The sequence below is a fragment of the Pelodiscus sinensis genome, chromosome 27, assembly GCF_049634645.1.
Source record: "Pelodiscus sinensis isolate JC-2024 chromosome 27, ASM4963464v1, whole genome shotgun sequence".
Lineage (NCBI taxonomy): Eukaryota > Metazoa > Chordata > Testudines > Trionychidae > Pelodiscus > Pelodiscus sinensis.
In genome coordinates this window covers 10,962,212-10,977,712 of record NC_134737.1, presented here as the reverse complement: position 1 = coordinate 10,977,712, position 15,501 = coordinate 10,962,212, and positions in this window count along the sequence as shown.

Genomic DNA, 15,501 nt, shown 5'->3' with positions numbered 1-15,501 from the left:
TGCGCAAGAGCCATATGCCTCCTCCGGACGGTTTGAATAAATTATGCAAATGAAACATGGCAATATGCTAATCTGTGCCTCATTTGCATAGGCGCTTGCAGCGAAAGCCGCAGTGTAGACATAGCCTGAGAGATCACTCCGGCAGGCTCTGTGCCCAAGGAGCACTGTCTCTGCTTCCTTTCTGGGTCACATTCCCAATGGCTCCCCTTGGCTTGTTACCTCAACAGACACAGGCTGCAAAACCTTGAATCTAGGCTTTGAGTTTGCAGTCTGATGACTGTGCAGCTTAGCTCTGCCATGCGCCTTGTGCAGTCCCTTGTAGGGATGTAAGAGTGGACCCTATTAACTGATAAGTCCATGAGGGGAGCTGGTTTTTAAACTGTCTCCCCTTACAGAACAGGTCCCACCTGGCACCCCACGCTGCTGCCTCTGTATCAGAGGCAGCAGCGTGGGAGTAGCAGAGGGTTCCCCAGGAATGGGGCTGGAGCACACTGGCTGCCAGTTCCACCTCCAGGGACTATAGAATAGTTGAGTAACCAATAAGAATTAATGAGGTTAATTGACTATTCAATTAACGGATATTTAACATCCCTTGTTTGTAGCTGTGTCTGCTCCAGACAAGGGCATAACCGTTCTTCCCTTTTGAGTTTGATAGTATTTAGCTGGCACCCCTGTTAACTTTAACAAGGGCTCTGATTGTCTTTGGGGTCACACGGGGCTGGTGATGGGCATTAACCTCTTACAACTTAACAGTAAGGACAGCACCTAGCACTACCATAAGAGGCCCCGATATCAGTGTGGGTTTCAAGATGCTTCTTTGTTAGCTCAGAAAAACCCACCGCCACTCTGTTTTTCCACGTCTTTTCAAATTGGATGTCTGTGCATCTCTGTGATCTTCGTGGCTGTGGTCTCCGATGTTCCCTTGAACTAAATTATCCTCCCCACATGCCCTTTGTAAGATACAGCGCGAGTTGGAGCCTTTTGAAGTCTGTGCATCTGTTTACAAAATGGCAGTGGATCAGTTTTGATTTTCTCGTTTCACCCTCTCTACCTAGCATGGTGGGGGGATAGCACCTCTGTGTCTGTGCAGCTGTATCATTACAGGGCCGGTTTCTCGTTTCGTGTCAAATTAGCATGGCCCCATAGAACTCAGTGGAGGTGTGCCGCTTGTACACCAGCAGAGGACCAAACACATGCTCTGTGGGGGCTGAGGACAAGGCAGGTGTATTATGGCTCCTGCTGCTCCAAATCGCTGAGATCGCTAACAAGCCCTGTGGCATGCTGAGAACACGGCATCCATACTTCCCATATTCTAACAAGCACGATGCCACCTCAGGCAGACCGCAGGAGACAATGCCGTCTCCAGTTCTCCCAGCCCTGGTGTTACATTGCTGCATCTATTATGCACATCCGTGCACTTTGATGCCTGGTTCTCACAGCTCCGCAGAGCTTGTGGGATGTTGGGTCGCATTCGGATCCGTGTGATGCTCTCTGGATAGCCTCAAATGGGCCAGCTTGGTAGCTGGGGATTGTGGGGGAGGGGTGGAGAGCGTTCCTGGTAAGAGGGAAATGGTTGCAGACGTTGTGCAGGACAGGGTGGTTGTCTGAACTAGACGACAAAGGGTTAACACAGCCCTAAGAGAGGGCTGTGTCTAGGAGCCAATTGGAGAGGGTTTGTGGCAGCCAATCAGAACCCAGTAGCGCTGTATAAAAAAGGATGGCTGGCCAGAACGAGCTCATTCTTGCTCCTGTTTTAGAGGGAGAGAACCTGGGACAGAGCAGTGCTGGGGGGAGGCAAGATGAGCTCAGGCCTGAATACACCCCAGGCAGAGGTCTAGAAACAGGAGCCCAGGGAAGTACGAGGGCTACTGAAGAGCAGCCAGAGCAGGGGAAGGCAGCAGGTCCACCCCCCTTGTCAATGCTGAGTGGCCATTTCAGACTGTGGTTCGTCCCTGAGGCAGGGGCTAGGTGACTTCAGTGGGTCACTGAGGCAAGGTACGAATGATGTTCCCTGGGAGGGGAGGACCCGAGTGTGGGGGCACTGCCATATGGCAGTAGCCTGAGGGGGGGGGTGCTGTGGTTTGGGAGGGACCCGGTCTGGATGAGTGATGGAGAATGGCCATAAAGTTACCAGCAGGCAAGATACTGCCAGAAGGCGCTCTGAGGCTGGACGGAGCTAATTCCCAGAGTGACCTTCAGGGGGCGCCATGGTGGTGAGTCGCAACTTGCTACCGTGTACCGTTCTGTCCTGGGGAGGATGGGCTGATGGAGCTGAATGTGAAATTCAAAGAGAGCGGCTAAGCGATTTCAACAGCTGCTGCATCGGTCTAACAGCTGATGGCCCTCAATGAGTCGTGCTAGGGAGCAAGGGGACTCTGACACCTTTAGTTTTCTTCCCCTGCATTGTTTTCCCCCAGCTAGTTCCAGTCTCTTCTGGTGCCAGTTTCCATGGGACAAGTTTCAGCCAATTTCAAGAATTCTCCCTTTGCTCCTGGGTGTGAGTGTTGTTGTATAGTTGCGGGGATGGCAGGATGACCCTGCACTACTCCATTTCAACACATTTGTCAAGGGTGTTCCCCACTCTGGCATGACAAATGCAGAAGTGGGGGCCTGCAAGAGCACTCCAAAACCTTGCCTCTATAGGCTCTGGTACAAAAACTTCCCCCCAAAATCCTAATACCTGGTTTTGGGGAATCTGCTGCCACCATCAAGTGCTTTTGAATCCACAAACAGAGGTGGACACTTGAAACCAAACCAAGGGCTCCCCCAAGTTCTTTTTCCCCCAAAGAGCTTGAAAATGTAAAGAGAAAAACAAGCTGCAGTCTGTGGTAGCTGACCCCTCAGTTAGGCATGCAGATACACACAGACAAAGCTTCCAGGACACACAGATCAACCAATACCAGTTAATTTTAAAAAAAACTTTTATTGTCAAAACAAAGCTACAGTTGCAAGCATTGTAAAGTGGCTAGATGAGAAGAGCCACCAATTGATATAGATACTCATGGAAATCTCCTGGGCTAAATCTTAGTTTTAAAAGGAAAAAAAAAAGTTACAAGCTCAGACATTATTTCCAAATTCCCAAACCAGGAAAACAACAAATTTTGACAGATTATCTAAACTTTTTCCTACTTACACATTTTAAGAAGCCTGTTCTTGGAGAGAGAAGTGTCTCTCATCTCCCTTAGCCTTGGAAAGAAACTGTTCTGCCTCTCAGACAAAGAACAGAGAGGAAAAAACTCCTCTTTTCCAGTTTGAAATTCCTACCTGCATTGTTATTGGCTGACCACCAGATACCTGGATAGCTACAGGGTTAACCCCTTAGTCACCAGGTGCTGGTCAACACTCCTGATTACGACAGCAGCATCGTCTAGGGAGGATCCCCTACCCTCAATGGGTATGTCTACGCTACCCCGCTAGTTTGGTGTTTTGAGGTGGGTCCGTCTCTGCTTATTGAAATACGCTGGGCCAAACGAGCATCCAATAACTCTGCTGATTTGTGGTAATAAGAGATGCCAGTGGAGCTACAGGACCCTAACTCTCTGCCTGCCCTGCTCCAGGTTGCTGCTATCATCAGGGTAACTGCATTTGTGGGGGGAAGGCAGCTGCCTCCTTCTGTGACTCTCTAGGCGTGCTCCCGGGAGGAAGCCCAGCGTGGCTGCCTGGATTGCAAGCTCCCACTCTGATGGGTGTTTAGAAAGCCACGCTGGCTAGGCCCCCTCCGGAGTTCAGCTCAGCTGAGGGCAAGGGGAGCTCAGCTGCCAGGCCATCTGGCAACATAGCTGCTGGTTGGAGGGCACGAGACTTAATGCACTTAAGGCTAGAAAGAGACAGTGAAGTTTAAAAGGGGAGGGAAGCTACGTAGATGAATGGGGGCGGGATGCGGCATTCAGTGCTAGGGCCAGAATGAACAGCCTGGATTCTGATGTCTGCTGTTTGGGTGCGAAACGGGAGTGGCTCCTTCCACGGGGTCACAAGCCGTGTGTAGGCGTTGTGCTGACTCCTCTTCACAGGAATGAATGTCGCTCGAAAGACCCTAACCCGATCCCATTAAAGTCATTGGTAAAACCCACCCATTAAAACCAGAGGGATGAGGCTTGGGCCCAGAGAGCCAAACCCTGAGCTCTTTACTCACTTGCTCCCGCACACCAAAAAGAGCTCAAGCCACCGATCAGCATAATGGGGTTCAGGAAGGTATTTCCCCAGGTCTGGCTTGCAGAGACCCGGTGGGGTGAAGGGGAGTGTATAGAATTACCTTCCTTTGGAGCATGGGGCTCAGGTCACTTTCAGGTTTAAACTAGAGTAAATGGCAGAATCTGTGCAACGTCAGGCTTTAAACCTTGATTTGAGTCTGTCGACCTCATCCAGAGGTTGAGGCTCTATTACAGAAGTGGTTGGGTGGAGGTCCAAGGAGAGGATCATGATGGTCCCTTCTGGCCTGAAAGTCCTGACCTCGTCACTTTGACCTTCCCATGTAGTATAAAGATGCAACGTATCTTACATCATGTTTTCCACCATCCACACAGTGGGAGGCCAATGGGAGCAAACGCTCCTGACAGCTCCCCTTATGCCTCATGAGGAGCAGGAGTACCGGTGCCGGTGGAGGTGGCCTTTGAGTTTGATCCCAGTGGGTCTATACTAGACCCGCGACATGGAACCCCAGAAGATCGACCATGGCAGCCTCAATCCATTTACTGTAGCCGTGCCCTGAGAATGCTGCAGGGATAGTAATAGTGGATGAGAAACCTTTGGGGACCAGGCATGGCCTTGTCAAATAAAAGGCTCAGGTGCTTCTCCTCATCTCTGTAGCACTGAGTGAGCCATGCATTGTCTGGTCTACACTTAACAGCTAGGCAGGTACAGTTGTTGTTTAGGGATGTGATTTTACTGACATAGCTGTAGTGTAGACTTAGGCAAAATGGAGCCTGCGGGCTGAATGCGGCCCGCCAAGCCACTGGATCTGGCTCCTCTGCGTGCCCCACAGCCCCACATGATGCTCATAAACGGGGCTGCCGGGCCCCGTTTCTGTTTCAAAACTGGAGGGGATTGTGGAAAAGATTCAGGAGCTGCCCCTGTCCCTCAGCACAATCCCATTGGCTAGTTTCTGGCCAGAAACTAGCCAAGGGGAGCTGCCTATTTAAATAACAAGCAGCCAAGAGGAGCCACACGCCCCTCTTCTCGGCTCAGTTATTCACACAAGCACATGGCCGGGTGGGCAGGCTGGCTGGGAAACATTTTAAGCTCTGCAAGCCTTAGCTAGGCAGGCTAGTTTAGCTGCTGGCTGGTAAGTCTCCTGGTCAGAGCCTCCCTTCCCCACTTGACATACCCAAACCCTCTGCCCCCCTCTTGCGCCCATACCCCCTCCCAGATCTGGCACCCCAATCTCCTGCCCCAGATCACAATCCCTTCTTACCCTAGGTCACATCCCAAACCCCTGCACTAGGTCACAATCCCATCCTTCACCCAAACTCCCTCCCAGACTCCATTCTCTCTCCTGCACCCTAATCCCTTACCCCAACCTCCCTTCTGTACCCAACCTCCATCCCAGACCCCGCACCTCCTCCATTCATATCATGGAAGAGTGCGGCCCTCCACCACTTTCAAAATCTTTGAGTGGCCTCCTGTCAAAAATTATTGCCCACCCCTGCTGTAGTGGAATGGGCCCTAGAGCCGACACAATTACACCACAAATGCCAGTTCCCAAGCTAAAGTCATTAAACCCACATAACCACAGTTACACCAGTATAGTTACATGCTTTGTTGGTTTAACTGGTATATCCGTAAACTCTGCTAGTACAGAGAAGGCTGTAGAGACACACAGTGTGCATGGGGGGGGAGGTAGGATGCAAGGAGCCATCTGGACAGACACACACACACACACACGGCCGCCTCCCCAGTGAGTGAGCTTAGAGCACCCTGTGAAATGGCAGCCCAGCTCCCTCGGCTCCTTCCAGCATGTCACTGGAGACCGAAAGCCCCAGCACTTCAGGGTGCTCATGTCAAATTACCGTGACGGTGTGTGACAAGGGCGCCCGTTACTATGGCTCTGTCTCTGTGCTGTGCTGGCAGAACATGGCAGGCGGCAGCCCTGTCAGAGTGCTGGGGATTAAAACCTGTCAGACCTGGGCTCTTTGACATTTTTATTTCAGACCAGTGTCTTATTTCCCCCTCTCTGTGAGCAGATGGACCTGCCTGGCTGAAGGTAGGTCGGATGCAAGTTGTCCAGGAATTGCTTTTCAATCCCTCACATCCTTCGCCCCCAGAACCTGTCCAGGGAGCATTGACAAAGGGCTTAGGGATCCAAAGGAAGCAACCTCACCCCATAGTCTCCCTGCCTCTTAGCTAATAAACCACCAGAAGGGGCTTTCCTGAAGATGTCACCTAGGGAGCTGTGGGGATACCACTCTGGGGGCAAGTTCCTTCACATCCCAAGCTCCAAAGCCTTGACCTTGAACGTTGTCCTGTGTAGCCTTGGCACACCTGGCTCCTCTTGCTAGACAGCAGATGAGCCTTTGGCCATTCGCTCCATAGAGCATTGGGCCTCAAGAGGAGTCTGTAGCCTCTGTCTGTCTGGAAATGGGTGACGGGAGGGATCACGTGAGGATTATCTGTTGTGTTCCCTCCTTCTGGAGCATCTGGTATTGGCCACTGTCGGCAGACAGGACACTGGTCTGGATGGACCATTGGTCTGACCCAGTACGGCCGTTCTTACATTCTTAATACTACACCCCAAGCAAATTGCCTGGTTTGCTTCCAACACCGAGCGTGAGACATTGTACCTCACAGAGATACTGAGAGATGCGTGTTCTTGTTTCTTTAACCTGTCACGTTACCCAGATATGTTAGCCACTAAGCATTCAAACGCCAGAGTGGTCAGTCAAACAATCTTGTGAGGTGAGACCGGACTAGCTGTCCAGTTCCCCCCAAAACACCAAGAATTCTGAGGCCCTCTAGTCAGCCTTTTGAAGTACAGTAAAAAAGCATATTCTCTGAATCAGGGATATTGGAGCTCTCACCATGTGTCCACTCCAAGGCTTCATCTACACTGCGAGATCTTTTGGCAAAAAATATGCTAATGAGGGACTCATTTGCATGAGTTGCAATCTCATTAGCATATTTTCTGCCGTTTTTGTGCAAAAACCCCTTGCACAAAAAAGAACCAGTGTGGACGGGCGGGGGGATTGCGCAAAAACCCTGTTTTGCGTAAGATCCTTATACCTCTCCCATCCACACTACTTCTTTTTGCGCAAAAACCCCTTACGCTAAAAGAAACGGCAGATAATATGCTAATGAGATTGTGACTCATGCAAATTAGTCCCGTATTAGCATATTTTTTGTGGGAAGATCTCGCAGTGTAGACGTAGCCCAAGAGACCTAGACAAGCATCTTTTTTCAAAATAACCATCAATGCTTCACCCGTTGCTACTTTCTGCACCTTTGGGTGAATTCTAAGAGGCTTCTGCGCGGAGCTTTGCGATGTGGCTGCTGTCTGCACTGAGAAATCCTGTGACTAAATCCGTCTTGTTGTTCCATACTCAGAGCATCCCTTTGAAGTCAATGCAAGGAGTCCAGTGGCACCTTAAAGACTAGCACATTTATTAGGGCATAAACTTGCGTGAGATGCCGCTCACTTCATCAGATGCATGAAGTGAAAGAATCAGATGGCAGGGATATAGACATACGTACAGAGATGGGAGTGTTAAAACAGTGTCAATGAGGTATCTATCAGGCTGGATGTGGCCCACTTCCAACAGTGATAGGAAGTTGAGAATAACTAGCGGGGAAAATTACTTATTGTAGTGAGAGAGCCATTCCCAGTCTCCATTCAGACCCATTCTGATGGTGACAAATTTGCATATGAACTCCCGCTCAGCAGTTTCACATTGCAGTCTGTTTGTGAAATGTTTGTGCTTAAGAATGGCAACTTTCAAGTCTGTAACTGTGTCCAGGGTGGTTAAAGTGCTCTCCTACTTGTTTTTGTAGGTTACGATTCTTGATGTCTGATTTGTGTCAACTTCTAATGGGCCTTCACTGCTCTGCATGCAGCACACCGCTCCCTTAATGCTAATATTGGGGCATTATCCTTCTTAATGAGCAGGACAGTTGGGGGACATGCAGAAACAGAATGGCCCATTTCTCTTTAACACCATGCATAGATCAGAATAAATCAATTTTGCAACAGCTTTACTAAATTGATTCAATTTGCAAAAAAAAAAAAAAAAAAAAAAGAGAGAGAGAGAGAGAGAGAGAGATGGAACAGTAAAGGAAGGAATATAAATGCAGCACTTCCAGCTATTGTGGTTGATGGTAAATCTCTGCTTTATTATTCCTGTTCTAGAATTTGAAGCTTAAATAATTAAGCAGAATAAGTGGTGGATGAATATTGCTTTCAGGTTTGTTTGAGTTCTAAAAGGCCAGCTGTGTATGCACACACGCATGGAGATGGAGATCTGGGCTTACAATTGGCCAGATTCTCAGCTGGATTTCTAATGGCTTAGCACAACTGACTTTAATGCCATTTGGTTATCAGTTACGCTTACTTCAACGGAGTGAGCTGATTTGTACCCACTGAGGATCTGGTCCAGTAATTTTGGAAAGAGAATGTAAACTGCTACGTAGGTTTGTATATTTGTCTGTTTTTCTGTCTTCAGGGTAATGAAGAAGGCAATTGTTTGGTGTTTTTCAATCTAAAAGAACATCAAGATTCTTTTTTGGAATTTAAATACATTTCTTGACAATGTTTGCAATAACAATCCCTTACAAGATTGAAACTGGAAAACATATGGGAGACTTCTGTGCTCATATGGGTTATTACAGAGTGCTTGGAGCAGGGGTATGTTTGTGTAGGGCTTTAGTCGATACTGGTGAGGCTACATCTGCAGAACTGAATCCAATTCTTGGCCTCACTCTCATTTCAGAAAGGATGTGGGTTCTTTGGAAAAAGTGCTGCAGAGGGCAACCAAAATGATGAGGGAGCTGGAGCACGTGACCTCTGAGGAGTGGCTAAGGGATTTGAGCTTGTTTAATTTACAGAAGAGAAGAGTGAGGGGGGATTTGATAGCAGCCTTCAACTTCCTGAAGGGAGGTTCCAAAGAGGATGGAAAGGGGCTGTTCTCAGTAGTGACAGATGGCAGGACAAGGAGCAATGGTCTCAAGTTACAGTGGGGGAGGTCTAGGTTGGATATTAGGAAAAATTATTTATCTAGGCGGGTGGTGAAGCACTGGGATGGGTTCCCTAGGGCGGGGGTGGAATCTCCATCCCTAGAGGTTTTTAAGTCCCAGCTTGACCAAGCCCTGGCTGGGATGATTTAGTTGGGGTTGGTCCTGCTTTGGGCAGGGGCTTGGCCTCGGTGACCTCCCAGAGAGCTGGGTGTGTTGTGTGGCAGCTCAGCTGACATGCTGGAGAAGGGGCTGATGTACCTCAGTCTCCGGTCCAGCTCCTGATCCTTTGCTGTAGCAGCTATGGATAGAGGTGGGACCCGAACTATATTTTGACTCCACACTTCCCCTAAGGGGCTGGATTCAAGGTTCCATGCCAGTGGGTGGGACCTGGGGGGACTGGGTCAAGATATGCCTTTCCTTTATGATCAGAAGAGGCAGAATTCCTGCTTGAGGCCCAGGTCTTATTGTGAACCAACAAATTTCCACTCAGGGGCCTGGCTTGTTTCTGAGTCATGCCACTGGGGACTCTTTCCAGCTTCCTTCCAATACCACTTCACAGGTGCTGGTCCACGGATCACCTCCACAAGCCCATAATCCTTTGCAGGGTCATGCTAAGTAACATCATCTCTTTGTCACAGAATCCTAGGGCTGGAAGAGACCGCAGGAGTCGAGTCCAGCCCCCTGCCCAAAGCAGGACCAACCCCAACTCAATCAACCCAGCCAGGGCTTTGTCAAGCCAAGACTTAAAAACCTCCAGGGATGTTTTTTCTCCAGGGAGAATATTCATTCTCTCTACCCTGCTCTTCCCTGGGGCCTGATCTGCACTGACTTCCAAGTACCCACCTCTCATTGGCATGATTGGGAGCGCCCAGAGGGGAGAGCTGGGCGGGAAATCACCTTTGTGGGTAGGGGTGGGAGTTTTGAGAGTGAAAAGGATGCAGAGAGGCTGCTGCTGCCATCTCGAGGAACAGCGGCAGAGAAATGCAAGCATGGTGTGAGCCAGGGGGCCAATTAAGGGACAAAAGAATTAAGGAAACCCGACATCTGTATATAAATAAGCATAAAGGGAATGCAGTGTTACTGGGGAATTCGGATACCCTGGGAGTGACACGCAGATAAAACATCTCCGTCAGCAGATAAATATGTAGATCCCTACGTTATCTAGCCCTTTCTCTGCGTTGAAATCAATTAGAGCTATTCTGGCCAGGCAGCTGTAGTTAATGTTGACAGGCACTGATGGTAGAAACACTGTCAGTTTTCAGGAGTTCCTAAGTCAATGGCACCAATTCACTGCAGGCTAAATTTCATTGTGCAGGGTCTTCGTCTGAAATGGCATTTTAAAAAGCAAGTCCCCAGAGAAGAGTCCGGTGATTCTAGTTCTTGGGGGTGGGTTAGATGAATCCATTCTGGAGTTAGAGATCTACTGCCAAATTCGGTGCTGGATTTAGAATGGGACTTTTGCTATATGAATAGGAGAGGGGAAAACCTGAGATTCCGGGCGTTTAATTTGTCAGTTACCAGACTTGCAATGAGAGATCTCTGCCCCATTTGTGATCGTGTCACCGAAGCAGAAAAGATGTGTCGTTTTTGGGCTGTTGCTTTTCATTTTCACTGTACTTCCTAATGGGGCTGGCAATTGATATTTGGGGAGATCAAGAGAGGTTGCGTGCATGGTATTTTGCAGCTTGACTAGAAGTGCTTGAAGTGCTGTCTCTCGCAGAGTTTGCAGACCAGGCTGGCAGACTAAAGAGGTTGGGGAATTCACACACCCCACTGCAAAGCTTCTGCAGTTTGACAAGTCACATCTCTGAACCAGTAAGGCAGCTTCTCTGCTGTAGAACTATGATCCAGTCTTAAGTTCAATCCATCCTCAGCAGGGCAGTCATTTCAGCCAGCCTGGGGAGTCAGCAGACTTAAGAATAATCTACTGTACAGATAACCTTCCCTTTCTGTGGGGGAAAAGGGAGACTGCATCAACTAGATACCCACAGGAGTGGTTGGAGAGCCAGGATTCCTGGATTCTGTGTTTCTCTCGCCCACAGTCTTGCTCAAGAATTCATCTCACCTCTGTTTGTCACTGTTTTCCCATCTGTAAAATGGGGATGTGATGGGGCAGCTAGCAGTGGCAACAGGAAGGTTCATGAGAGCCTCGGGGCCGAATTAGCCCAGCGTCACTACCCCTGCAGCAAATCTCAGATATGGAGAGCGGAAATGAGAGAAGACCTACCCCATGTCGGGGCTGACCAGCAAGATTAGCTTCCCTTGATGGGAAAGAAACTTGGTTGCAACCTACAGACTGGACCAGCAGGCTGAGTCCTTGCTAGAAAGGACGACTAGACTGGAGGGGATCGGCAGAAACCTAGGCTGTTTGAAGACAAGTCCTGAATAGAAGGGCAAGGTCCACCCAAGGTGTGTTGGACAGCCTTGTTCTGAGTTGCGGGTTTCAATGTCCTTTGGGCCTTTCACACCCTGGCAGAGGGAAGGCTGACATATGTCTTAGCAGTGCTTTGGCCCTCTGGCTGCCTCCAATCTCAGAGACAACCATCAGCAGAGACCCACAACTGAGCAAGCTTGCCCCTTGCCCACGAGGGGCTTGCCTGGAAGCTAATAAGGCCCTGGAGATAATATTTACTGGCCTTTTGTAAAGCACTTTCACGTAGTTGAATGACAAGTGGTGTGGGCCTGGCCTATTGACGACGGACACGGATGGAGCGACTCCCAGGGATTCAAGGGGGGCCCTGCACAAGGACGCTGGAGAAACAATAAATAGCAATGAGCAGTGATTAGCACAATTCTGAATCTTCCCAGGTAGCACAGACAATCTCGCGGCGTGCTCGGAATGTGTGTCTGACCCAGGGAACGCTGCTCGCTTCGGAGCGATGTTTTATTCATGTGTGTATTTATAGACGAGGCTCCCCGAGATAGTGGCCTGAGCCACGTGTCTCATTTTCCCAGGCTGAGGAAGCAGCCGTACTGGCTTTTGCTAACAGCAGCCTTCAGAGCCAGGCAAATAATGCCATCGGGTACCACGTCGGCTTATTTCACTCTGAGGTTTCTTCAGTGAAGGCCTGTGATGGTGAACCCCACACTGCACTGATGCCCATCTCCGTGGCATGATAGCTTAGGGCCTCACACCCAAAAACCCGACTCTGATTAGTGGCACATCGGTATGGTACCGGGTCCATTCTGCGGCTGCATAATTCAGACCAGCAATACGCAAGAGAAGCAGCATTCTGCTAACCTGAGATCATCTATCTACACACCAGTACTATGTCTACACTTGTGGCTTCTTGCGTGAGAAATATGCAAATAAGGCTAAGCGTGGAATATCGCCGAGCCTCATTTGCATACCTAATGAGCTGCCATTTTTGCAGAAGAGGCTCTTGGGCCAGAAGGAGCTGTCTACACTGCCCCTTCTTGTGTGAGAAAAACCCTCTTGGGGGTGTGGATCTGCCCTACCCCATTAGCGTAATAAACAGCCATAGGAGTGGGTGGACAGAAGATTTAAAACAAATAGGAGGAAGTACTTCTTCACCCAATGCACAGCCAACTTGTGGAACTTCTTGCTGCGGGACACTGTGGAGGTAAAAGTATTGCTGGGTTAAAAAAAAGATAAGTTGATGGAGGATAGGTCCATCAGTGACTATTAGCCAGCATGAGCTGGATATTATCCTGTTCTGTGGCTATCCCTAAATCTCACTGCCAGAAGTATGTAGCAGTGGGCACTGTCAGTATAGGATACTGGACTAGATGGACTATTGGACAGATCCAATGTGGCCATTCTGATGGTTTCATTTATCTGGCAACGCTCAAGCTGGGGGAGGGGAAGGTTGTATCGTGTTTTGGCCTCTCCGACTACTGCTTTGCACGCGCACGCACATGAAACAATTACGTTCCATCAGCAGCTTTTAAAAAGCCAACGAAAACCAGACTTTATTAAATTATAACCCTATTGATTGAGCAGCCATCCGAAAGGGGATTGATTGAGAACTTAAACAGATGCAAGGCCAGGCCAGACGTTCAATTAATGTGCATAAATGGGCAACGGAGAAGCAATTTTCTGAGCAAGTCAAGCACAAGATAATCCCATTTTGTCGTCCAGGCTGCAATGGTTCTTGTGCTTTTTCTTTGTTCCTTTGCAAAAGAAGCAGTGTTGAAGTGCTAATAAAAACAGAGTCTACTCTGTTAAAGACTCTGGTGGCAGACCCAGTCCAGGCCTCAGGGCTCCAGGAGGGGGAAAATGGGCAGTAGAGACAGGGGAACTTGCTTCCTGGAAACAGCTGGAATGGGCTCCTGCCTTACAGGGATTATGGGGTCGATAGACACAGGGGCTATGTCTATACTGCCCCTGTCTTGTGGAAGAACATGCAAATGAGGCTAAGCGTGGAATATCACCGTGCCTCATTTGCATAATGAACTAGGCTCTGTTTTTGCGCAAGAGGTTCTTGCACAAAAGGGGTTTTGCGCAAAAACGGAGCCTAATTCATTATGCAAATGAGGTGCAGCAATATTCCACGCTTAGCCTCATTTGCATATGTTTTTCCGCAAGGGTGGGGCAGTGTAGACATAGCTCAAGGGTGAGAGGCAGATTCTTTGGTGGTCTAAATTGTCCTAGCTCCACTGAACTTCCCTAGAGCCATATCAGTTTCCATCAGCTGAGGGTCTGCTCTGAAGGGTCATGTTCCATTGAACTTTTTTCCAGCGACTCAAACTCGAGCTGTTCCCTAAGACTGCGGGGGGGAGATTTGAAAAAGTTCTGTCAATGAACGAATGCATTTTCTTTTGGGGTTTTGTTTGTTTGTTGCCCATGTCTTTATTCTTGCTGCCCGATTGCCGCCTGTATGAAAATGACACGATCCATAAGTGCCCGTGTAACCCACACATCTACTGGGTATGGCGCGCTGTCCCATGGAGTGACACCGAGACCACTTACAGAGAGAGAGAGAATGAGTGTGCTCTTCAGCCTTAGCTGAGATGGCTTTATAGCTCATGCGGTAGAGGCTCATGCACGAAGCTCCAGAGGGCCCACGTTTGATGCTGCCTATTAGTGCTACACACACAGGCTATGTCTACACTGAGTTCTTTGCCGGAAGAGGCAATGCAAATGAGACACGGATTAGCATTTTCTCGTGCTTCATTTGCATAATCTCTTCTGATCTGTTTTTGCACAAGAGGTTTTTGTACAAAAACGGATCAGAAGAGATTATGCAAATGAAGCACGAGAAAATGCTAATCCACGCTTCATTTGCATTCCTTCTTCCGGCAAAGCGCGTAGTGTAGACATAGCCACAGAGTTAAGACTCCGCTCTTGCTTTGAGCCTTCCCAAAGGTGTACCTAAGGCCTGGTGTCACCAGTTAGAGCTAAAGCCCAGCCTGAAATATGGCTCTGAATGGAGTCTAGTTCCCATGCATTTGGATTCCGGAGTCTAGTTTATTCCAGTACTAGAAAGAATCCGCCTGAGATAGGGCCCTATTGTATTGGACACTGCACATCTATATAGAGACATGCTCCGAAATCTAAATAGACAAGGCAGTCAAGGGTGGGGGAAAGGAGAATTAGTTCCAGTTGTGGGAGGGGAATCGGGGCACAGAGGGATGTGACCACAGAGGGATGTCACATACCAGGTACATGGCAGACTCAAGAACAGCCCCCAATTTCTGTGTCCTCGTATAACATCTGTCTGCAAGAATCTTTCCTCCAAATGTGTGAAAGCTGGGGAAGAAGGGGGCCATGAATAGTAAACACAATGAGGGCCTCCCACCCTTCTCTCCCCGCCTCCCATCTACCTCTGCCCGCAAAACATCCCACCCCAAAACTGCTGAGAAAACCAGAGAGCAGATGATAAATGTAAACCTCCCTTTCTCCTCTTTATTGTGTAATAATTTTAAAGGAAGCTAAATTATTAAGTGGATAAAATATTCTTCAGACTACTAAGAAAAGCATCTTTAATTAAAATGGTTACAAAAATTAAATGTGGGACCAACTACTGATTTTGTTGTTGTTTGTTTCTTTTTTACTTGGGAATGGCCTTGCATTAATAAATCCACGTTTCCAGAAGGGACGATTGTGGACATCTCATCTGATCCCCTTTACGACGCAGGCCAGAGAACTGGCCCGCAATCATTCCTAGAACAGATCATTTAGAAAATCATCCAATCTTGATTTGGCACATTGTGCAAATGGTGAATTACTCTGATCGTTAAAAATGTGTGCTTTGTTTGCAGTCTGAATTTATCAGCTTCAGCTTTGAGCCCTGGATCACATTAGACCTTTCTCTCTAGACTGAAGAGCCCATTATTAAATATTTGTTCCCCATGCAGGTGCTGTCGTCTGCTCTCCCT